This window comes from Ictidomys tridecemlineatus, chromosome 8 (genome assembly GCF_052094955.1).
Source record: "Ictidomys tridecemlineatus isolate mIctTri1 chromosome 8, mIctTri1.hap1, whole genome shotgun sequence".
In the NCBI taxonomy this organism is placed as follows: Eukaryota; Metazoa; Chordata; class Mammalia; order Rodentia; family Sciuridae; genus Ictidomys; species Ictidomys tridecemlineatus.
In genome coordinates, this window is record NC_135484.1 from 141146511 (window position 1) to 141156954 (window position 10444).

Here is a 10444-nt window from a genome sequence, read left to right on the forward strand (position 1 = left end):
TGGTCTTCCTACGAAAGAAAAGGAAGGGCTCTTTATACCCCCCTTCCCACATCTAAAAATAAAATTTAAAAAAAAGACCAGAGTTTGCATATGAACAAGTCAAAAAACTTATTTTTCAGTTCTCTGTGCTGCAACTTCTTAGATTTAATACTCCAAATTGAAAGCAATCTCCATAGAATTTCTCTGGGGACAAATGACCTACTTCAGCTTTCATTACTCCCTGTAGTTGTTCTGAGCCTTGGGAATTACCTTGTCCGTGTATTTTCATTGAGAATGAATGCTTTAATATATTTCTTTAATCATCTGTTGCATTAGAGAATATTGTTTCATGCATATTAAAGACTTGAGCATGTAATAGACCGGTGTTCTGACTAATAAATGCACTCAAAGCATGTCACGCGTCTTATTGCTTTTCCTAGCTTCAGGATAAATGTATTTTATTTGGCAAATGATAGTGATGATGATGATGATGATGACGATGGTTAGAAGACAGTGCTACTATTAAAGAAAAAAAGGAATTATTTTGTTTAAGGACAGTGCCTTGGTCTTGCAAAGATGATTATTCCTTTGAAGGAGTCAACTCTCTACCTTATTTCCAGAGTATTTCATTCCTCATTCAGGCAAATCAATCAATGAGTGTTAGGGACTTGTTATGTGCCCAGCATGAGGCTGTACAGAAGTATTAAGGTGCAACTTCAGGATTGGGGGGGTGGCTCAATGGTAGAACAATTTCCTAGCAAGTATAAGGGCCATTCCTAGTGCTTCAAAACCAACCAACTAACTAACTAAATAAGATGCCACTTATACCTAGAAAGTCTTTTAGTCTGATTTGGGATTTTAAGACTTCCACAAAATAAATGATTAAAGCTACAAATCATTTTTTCTAGGAAAAGAGAGGCTGTACAGAGGTATTAAGGTACATCTTCAGGTTTCGGGGGCGCAGCTCAGAGAGGAATGGAAATTGGTTGGGATGTGGATAAAAGGGAAAAATTGGGATGGGTGGATAAAAGTATCCTGGAAAGAGGAAAGAGTATTGACAAAGGCACAATCCTGGGGGTGAGTTCAGTAAAGCATTCCCTGTTCTGGGTGATGGAGCTGGATGATGAAGGATATGGCCCTTGTTCTGGAATTAAGGGGAGCAGACCAGCAAGCGGACTGATAGGCACTGGGATCAAAGGCGTGCTGGAGCTTGGCAGGGTGTGCTAACTGATCTTTACTTGACACAGCTGGAGAGAGAGAAGACCAAGAAAAGTCTTCCAGAGGAGATCATCCTAAGAGGCAGTTTTTAGGTCTTTTGTTGTTGTTCTTTTTAGTTCCACATGATAGTAGAATATATGTTGACATATTTATACAAAAATGAAGTATGTCTTATACTAATTAGGATCCCAGTCTGTGGATGCACATGATGTAGAGATTCAACCCTTCTCAGTATGTATCCAAAGGAATTAAAATCAGCATACTACAGTGATGTGGCCACATCAATGTTTATAGCAGCTCAATGCACAACAGCAAATTTGGGGATCCCACCTAAGTGTCCTTCAACAAATGAATGGATAAAGAAAGTGTGGTATATTTACACAATGGAATATTACTCAGCTATAAAAATAATGACTTTATGATGTCTGCTGGTAAATGGATGAGTCTGGAGACTATCATTCCAAGTGAAGTAAGCCAGTCTTAAGAGGCATCTTGAGATAAAGGGAATTTTAAGACAAGAAGGAATTAGACCAGGGAATGGACATCTCAGGATGATGGGATTATTTGGGAAGGGCAAGGAGGAAGAGATACATACCATACCTCACAAATATGTACAATTTTTATATTCATTAATTTTTTTTAAAGTTTGAGAAGAAACTGTTAACTACTTAATGTGATCCTTACACACTGCATATATGTATCATATTATCACACCGTACCCCATAAATTAGTCCCATTAAAATAATAATTATAAAAAATATTTTTAAAAGAAGAGAGCTTGCCAATTACCTCAGTTTGGCTGGAGCAAAGCATGGATGTCAGGGGACAGTGAGAGACACAGGTAGAGGGGAGGCCAGGGAGAAGCAGGTATGTCATACTAAGGGATTCTGACTTTACTCTGAAAAGAATGGGGAACAAATGTTAGACTCAGAAAAACAAGAGGGGAAGAGGCTTGGCTACAGCACAGGTTTCCAAGGAGATATTAAAAAAAGAAGGGTAACGTGTGACTTCACTTTCACGAGTTTGGAGTTGAACTAGAAGATGCTGCAGAGTCACTAGAAGTTCATGGTCTTATTGTGGTATTTATTTATTTTTCTAAATTCAATTGATGTGAGTCTAGTGTACATAACATGCAGTCAAAGTGATCCAACCAGATGGTGTGGATGGGGGCCATCAAAGTCATCCTCTCTGATTTAGCCAATGTCATACAATGATGAAGGTTGGAAAATTAATGTTATGCCCTTAATGATCTCAACTAAGGTTAATCTTTCTCAAATAATCAGTTTTGCCCCAATTTCCAGTGCACATCCATTCCTTGTACTATGTAAAATGGTTTGTCTCCAGTGAATCTGAACATTGTGACTAGCATTTTTTTTCATGTTTTTAATCTCTAATTATGGGTTCAACGGTCTCAAGAAATTTGATTAACCTCGCACTAAATTAGAACTGTGAAAATTCTTTGGACAGACTTCCTTCCCAGATTCCAATCAATCAAGAATATTTGGATGACTTTTAACAATAAGGTAATGGAAAATGGAAATGTTTAAGAGATATTCCAGGAGTGAAATATTTCACTACGATCCTTTTGCATGACTCTGAAAATAAATCCACACAAGCTTGCCATTCAGTTGACCAGCCTATAAAATGCTTAATGCTTTCCTACACCAATTGCCCCAGGGACAGAAGACATGGGGAATGTCAACTTCTTATATTACAGGATTTATTGCTTCAGTGGAATATACTGTTATTTAGAGGTTTCATGACTTTCAAGTGAAGGATATGGAAAACAATGACCCCAAGGGAGAAGGGAGGACAGTGGGTCCCAGGGGAAGAGGCCAAGTAGTGGGCTCTGGACTTTCACCATTTCTCAGCAACAGTGGGCTTTGAACTTCCATCACTGCTCCCCTGACTTCCCAACCCATGCATTCAACTATGATGCAAGTTTCACTTAGACCCTATAAAAATAAGACCCCTCTTATAACCAGCTGCCATTTTCTACCCTGAAACAGTCATGTTAGATGGCCAGTGAGACCTGGGAAGTGACCATTGGTTGCCTGAGATTCCTAAGGTTCTCTGAGATTGGGGAGACCCCCAGCCATGACATGTGACTATGGCTGAATTCCCAGACTGATGGTCTGAACAAGAATGTTATGATATAATTTATCTGAAACAAACTTATTCAGAAACATCTCAGAAGAATGGGGGAAAGGTCAGAGGGGCAGGGTAGGGTAAAGTGTCCCAGGCAGAACAGTCTCTGGTGTCTTCTGCAGATTGGGGCAGAGGAGACTCGGGTCTTGCAATGGGGTCTTCTGACTCAGCTCTGCATTCCTTGGAGCCTCGCTGTTCATGGACGTGGCATGTTCTCTGTCTTTGGATCCACTTTATTGCTGACATGGCATGCAGTAGCAGAGGCAAATTGTCCTCAGCCTTGTGTTGGGGGGCTAACAGGAGTTGTGCAGTTATAAAGGGAAGGAACAGAAGAGGGGCAGGAAGCAGGCTGAGTTAATCAGTCTTGTTCAAACTGTGGTCTCCTTGATCATTCTCTCAGGGTTGGCTAGTGATATGAAAGCTGCTGTTGCCCAGGGGTAGTCTTTAATTCTTATCAGGAGATGTTTATTGATCAGACCTATTGTTCTCGGAATCAAAGGTGACAGCAGGAGGGAATGACTTAGAGAAAAGAGCTAGTCAGAGAGGAAAGGAGGCATTTGTTCCTTCAGGTTTAGGGCAATGACTAGAGACTTCTAGGAATCATTCTAGTAGTCTTGAACAGGATGTTGTAAAAGCTGGCAGTTGACAAACTTGGTATTACATCCCTTGCAGATCTCAAAAATATTTTAGTTACTTTGATTTTGGTGTCTTCAGCTTTGAAGGCAAGAGTTACCAGCTTTAGATGAACATTTCTTAAATGATTAACATGTATTAATATGTGCAGAGTTGAACAGGACTCTGACCCAAACTTGAAGGTAGAGAGCAGACAGATACAAAATGAAGGCAGGGATGCCAAGTTTTCAGTCCTGTTTCTAGTTAGTTACCTGTTGGACATTTGCAGACCCAAGTGCAGAGCGAGTGCAAAACCAGCCACTAAGTCCCTATGACACTATCTGTCTTATCTATTAAATAATTTATTCCCGCAAATGCTTAACAATGATCCTAAAACCTCACTGAGGACAGAATTGCTCAGGAAAATTTTTTTAACATAAATTCTTAGGCCCATCTCAGAACTGTGGAATAAGAAGCTATAGAAGATGAGGGCTGGGAATCTATATTTGCAATTATTTAATTCTGCAGGGAATTTTGCAAATCAACCAGGTGTGACTACCATTACTTTAGAATGCATAACTATTCATGGTGAATTTATACTTGAGAATAAGACTCTAGTAAGTGTAGAAAAATTGATTGTATTTCTATATGCCAGCAATGAACATTTGGAAATTGAAGTTTTAAAAAGTACAATTTATAACAGCACCCCAAATATGATCTAGATTTAGGTATAAATCTAACAACATGTTCAAAGTTATATATGCTGAAAACTACAAATTATTCATAAATCACAGAAGACCTAAAGAATTAGAAATATATGAAATATTCACGGACTAGAAAATTTAATATTGTTAAGATATCAATTCTCCCAAATTGATTCATAGTTTCAATTCAATCCAATTGAAAATTCTAGCAACATTTTTTTAAAAGTTGAAAAAATGATTCTAAACTATACATGAAAAAGAAACTAAAATAGCCTAAATAATTTTTGAAAAACCAGAAAAGTATAAAGCTACAGTATAGTATTGGAAAAAAGATAGACACAGAGTTGGATGAAACAGAATAGAATCTAGTAGTAGACCTATGGACATATATTTAATTTTTGACAAAAAGTGCAAGGGAAGTTTAGTGGAGGAAATATTGTGTTTCCAAAAAAATGATTTTAGAACAATTGAATATCTATAGGCAAAATAATGAACTTGAGTGAGCAAGATCTCACATTATATGGAATACTAACTAAGAAGTATAATAGAACTAAATTTAGAAAACCTCAAACATTAAAAAATAAATTCTAGAAGAATGCATAGAAGAATATTTTTGAGATATTGGGTAAGGCAAAGATTTCTTGGAAATCATCCAAAGCATGATCAACAAATGTATACTTGAGAATAACAAATTTATACTTGAGAATAAATTGGACTGACTTAAAACCTTCTTGTCTTTGAAGAACAACTTAAGAAAATGTAAAAGACCAGGTTTAGGGATATAGTGCAGTGGTAGAGCACTTGCTTAGCATGATCCAACACTGCCATCCCCACCCCCAGCCCCCAAAATGCCACATGCTTGGAGAAAATATTTGAAAATATGTATTTGATAAAGAACTTGAATCCAGAATACACATTAAAATATTCCAGAACTCAATAGGAAACAACTTGAAAAATGGGGGCAAAAGATTTAAATAGACATATTGCCAAAGAAGACACACAGATGCAAAATAAGCACATGAAAAGATATTTAACATCATAATTACTGGAGAAATGCATATAGAACTACAATGAGTTACCTTTATGATATTAAGCAAGATTTCAGTTAAGTGTGTCAAGGAATATATATTTTGTTTTCAGTTTGATCACGTCCAGCAACCAAATTATCTTTTTTTCCTCCTTTAAAATGAGTAAGGTAACAAATGGGCATGGAAACTCGGAGGGGACAGTGCGCACCACTCTCTTGGCTGTTGTGATGGGCTTTATGCACCTATTATTATTTATTACAAAGGCTTAGGATATAATGGAGTGGTCACCTTCCAGTTCAATGAGGTATTAAGACCTAGAGGGGGTTTAGGGGGAAAGGAAGCCCTTTGTCGTAGTAGTCCCATTCGATATTAGATAATCTGTGGGATGGGATAAATACTCAACAAATTCACAAGTGTTTTTTGGAGAAATCTCAATTTTTAAGAAGACTTAGGATCTAATTAAATTGCTAAGTTGCATTGCATTAAAATGGCCATTAGAGGTTCTCAGTCAATTGACCTCTGTATACATTTGCCCCAGGATGTTCACTAAGAAGGGAGGAACTTCTGTGTTCTCAGGGTTCACCTGCGTGCTGCCTCTCATCAGACATTATGCTAAAAGTAAATATTAGCTAATGTCTAGCATACCACTGAAAGGAGTTGAGGAATACTAATCGAATTATAAAAAAATTATCTTTAACATGTCTAATTTCCAGAATTAGCTAGGTCACTATTAGACCTCAGAGAAGTTCAATGACTTGCCCCAGCTGGCGAGTGGCAGGAATCATATTTAAACCCAGCTCTCGGGACTCCAAGACTAGTGCACAGTCCATGGCTTTCCTTCTCCTCCCAGTTCATGAATGCATAAGCCATGACGGTGTGGTAAATCACACCAAGAGGTGCCGGCAGTATTTCTTCTCCTTAGGCTCTCGTGCTGTGAAGCTGAGCCCAACAGTTTTAAAATTAATTCTTACTTGGCATTCCATTATCATTAGATTGATTTAACTCAGCTACATTTTTAATATTTCAAAGTTAGAAGATATATGGCACACAATTCCATTTTCTTTTATGACTTTTAAAAATACTGTAGAACTGAGGAAGGAAAATACTTGGTGATATTCTTCACCAGAACGTAGCATTTCTTTTCTCTTGCCTTCCAGGGCGCCAGCCTCCGGATGACTCTCCCTTTTCTCTTCTTTATAGACTCCTCCGAGGAGATCATCTCCCTCTGCTTGCCCTTGAGATGTGGGTGTTTCTTGGAGTCCAGTCCTGGGGTCTCCTTTTTTCTTGGTGGACATAAATGGATCATGTCTGGAGTGGTCTCACTTATTCACTTTCCATTACCGCTGGTCTGTTGTGGTCTTCAGCTCTGGGACAAATCGCTCTGACCTGTAGAACTGTAGGCTCCATTCTTCCTGTTGGACAGAGCAGCCTGGACGACTGACAGAAGCTCAGTCCCAACATGCCCGTACTGAAGGCACCGCCTTCCCTGTACTGTGCTCTCTGGACCCTGCAGCTGCTCTTTCCCTCTCCTTAGGGTCCTCAATGGTGCCTGGGAGTCATTCTGAAATCTTTTCCTCCTCTCCTCATATCCAAATATTCATCCATTTCTTTTTAATCTCTCAAAAGTCTTCCCCTCCTCTGGATCCCTTCGCTCCAGTCTTCAGCAAGTCTAACCTTTATTTCTGTCTACATTTCCTCATGACTTTCCCATTATGGTTTAGATGTGAGGTGTTCCCCCAAAAGCTCTTGTGTGAGACAATGTAAGAAAGTGAGAGGTGAAATGATTAGGTTATGGAAGCCTTAACCTAATGAGGGTGTTAATTCCCTGGTAGGGATTAACTTAACCCTATGCAGGTGGGGTGTGGCTGGAGGAGGTGGATCATTGAGAATATGCCTTTGGAGTACATATTTTGTCTACCGAGAGGCAAGGGGAGTGTCAGTTTCTCTTTCTCCAGAGACCTCTGAAACCATGATCCCCAAATAAACTTTTCCTCCTTAAAATTGTTCTTGTCAGGTCTTTTGGTCACAGCAGTGAAAAACTTGACTAAAATATCCAACCTTCAGATCTGTCCTCCTCTCATTCCCAGGACGTGCTGCTAAAATCATGTTATTTCCAGCAGAAAGCCCCACTACGGCTTCTTCCTTCTTCCCCCGATTCCACCTGCAGCCTCACCTCATTGAAACCCAAGTTATAGCTGCACTGAAATGCCTGTGGTTACCTGACCCCACTTTGTTCCTGGTCATCTGCCTTTATATGTTGATGCTGCTATCATTCAGTGCTGGCTCATTAGGTCTTTGCCTTAATGTCCTTGTCATTATAGATTTGTATATCTTTTAAAATTTACAATGATTTTCTTTTATTTTCACCTTTTTTCTCCTCAATGTCTTAGTAAGCAAGCGAATCTTTTAAAATGAGAATAGATAATCTCTATTAAAACATTAAATGAATACATTCTGCCCTTTTCCTGCTTTTCTGATATGGCTAGGATGAATATAGAAATTGTAAAACTTCAAAATAAATCATGATTGTTTTAGGTCTATTCAAATTGGCAAGATTTTCAATTTTATGTGTAACTCACATGATTTGGGGGCAAGCCCATGGGCTCTGGATTTACATCCAGATGTCTACTAAGAGAAAAGGGTGTAACTTGCTTTTAGTGGTAGGTCAGCTTCTTCATCCCCTTATTCTTCTTTCTAAAAATAACGAATACACTTTTTGAGTATAATTTTAGATTTACAAAATAATTAAACTATTAGCATACAGAGTCCATATATCACCTGATTCCACCTGGACTTAGTCTCTTTGTTATTAACATCTTTTACAGTGTGGTTTGTTTGTTACAATTGATACACTGATATCAATGCATCATTATTAAATTTAGCCCATGCTTTACATTAAGGTTCATTCTTGGCGCTGCCTGTTCTAAGGGCTTTGACAAATACGTTCTGACCCAGCTTGAGTATCACGTGGACCAGCACCAACTGTGCTTTGCCTGTGCATCCTTCCATCTCCACCCTCTCCTCCAAACTTTGGCAACCACCGATTTTTCTACTGTCTTCAGAGTTTTGACTCAATATTATATTTTAAGCCAAAGTTTTGATTATCTTTTTAGGCAGATTTCTTGTTATTTTCTTCAGATGAAGAAAGAATACCTTCATGAAATTTAAGTTACCAATCAGGAAATGTTCATAGATTGATTTTTTTTTTTTTAAGGTTGAGTTGGCATTTCCTATTCCCATGAACCTGGAGCACACTCATCTTTGGTCCAGTAAATCCATAGGAGGAAGAAAGACGCTTAGGGAATAAGGAGGGTTTTATAGATCCAGAAATGCCCACAAGGGAAACTGATTTCTCTTGTCTATTACCAAATTGTGAACAGCACTAGTGTTGGCATCAAGGTGAGGTTACCTGTTTTCTACATAGGACAATGATAAAATGACATGGTATAATCTTGGCAGGTGACATGGTCAGCACCATAATTTTCTGTATTTTGCATCAGAAGAACCCCAGTGCTTCAAATTGCAGACCCCAGCAGGACTCACTTCCAGATGGATAGCTAAACTCATTTCTTGACGCCATTCCCATTTAAATTTGACAGCAGTGATGCCAAAGAATGGAGAGCATGTGTGTCACTTTTTGTTTTGGAGGTAACTATCACACTATCAGTTTAATAACTAGGCTAAAACCACAACTCTATTACTGTGGTGACACCACACAGGCATGAAGCAGTGGCATGTCATGATCATTTGATGGAAAAAAAATTTAAGGAGATGTAGAAAGAAGGATTGGAAGTCCACATGAGACATGATCCAAGTTAAAAGAGAAGTTCCATTTAAATAGCACCATATTTTGGTCACGCTTCACTTTGATACAGAAAACACCAAGCATTAGAAGCAGAGCGGATGGTAGGACTGGTGGTAGGGAAGGGGAGGGTCAGAAGAAATTTTCACGAAGATTAATACTTTTCTAGTGCTTGAGGTTTTCTAAGTGCCTTTCTTCACATCTACTTTGATACAAATTGTCCTTATCATATGGCTTATTAATATAGTAATGTTTTAAGATACTGAAAATCTGCTGCTGGAAGTGAGAGACTACAGTGACCAGAAATGATCCCATGGTAAAAGTTCAATGGTTTTCCTCTCCAGCTTTGTTGCAGTGAAATGCTCCAAAGCCTCCTCTTTTTTGCAAACTGAAAGTATGATTTGCAATTCCGAAACTATTTTAGTCTCAGCAGAGAGGGAGTTTGCACATGCATTTTCTATAACTAAGGCTGATTCCCATTAGGGCTGAAAACAAAGTATATGATTCATAATAAGAGATTGCTGCCTTTGAAATCACTTCCTACCATAATACTGGCCACTTCATTACAGTGGTAATTAGAAAGAAAAAAAACAGAAATGGCCATTTGAGGGGAAATTAGTGCTTAATTTCCAAGACTGTTTTATTTTAATGGATGCAACTCTGGCAAGATTTTATACTTAAATTGCAAACCTAAGAATGATAAGGCTGGTGTTTTAGATCGGTCTTCTAAATGGGAAACACTTAATGCAGCATGTGATGAAAAAATACCTAATGACTAAATATATCCCTTAAAGTCAAATAAACTCTTTGAAGGAGGGTCTCAAAGATACATTCGTAAAGGTAGATAAATACATGTAGGTACAAATTACAGCCATTTAACCAGTTGCTGATTAATCAGTTAATCAGTCATTAACCAAAGAACAACTGTTGCAGTGCATACCTTGACCCTTGTA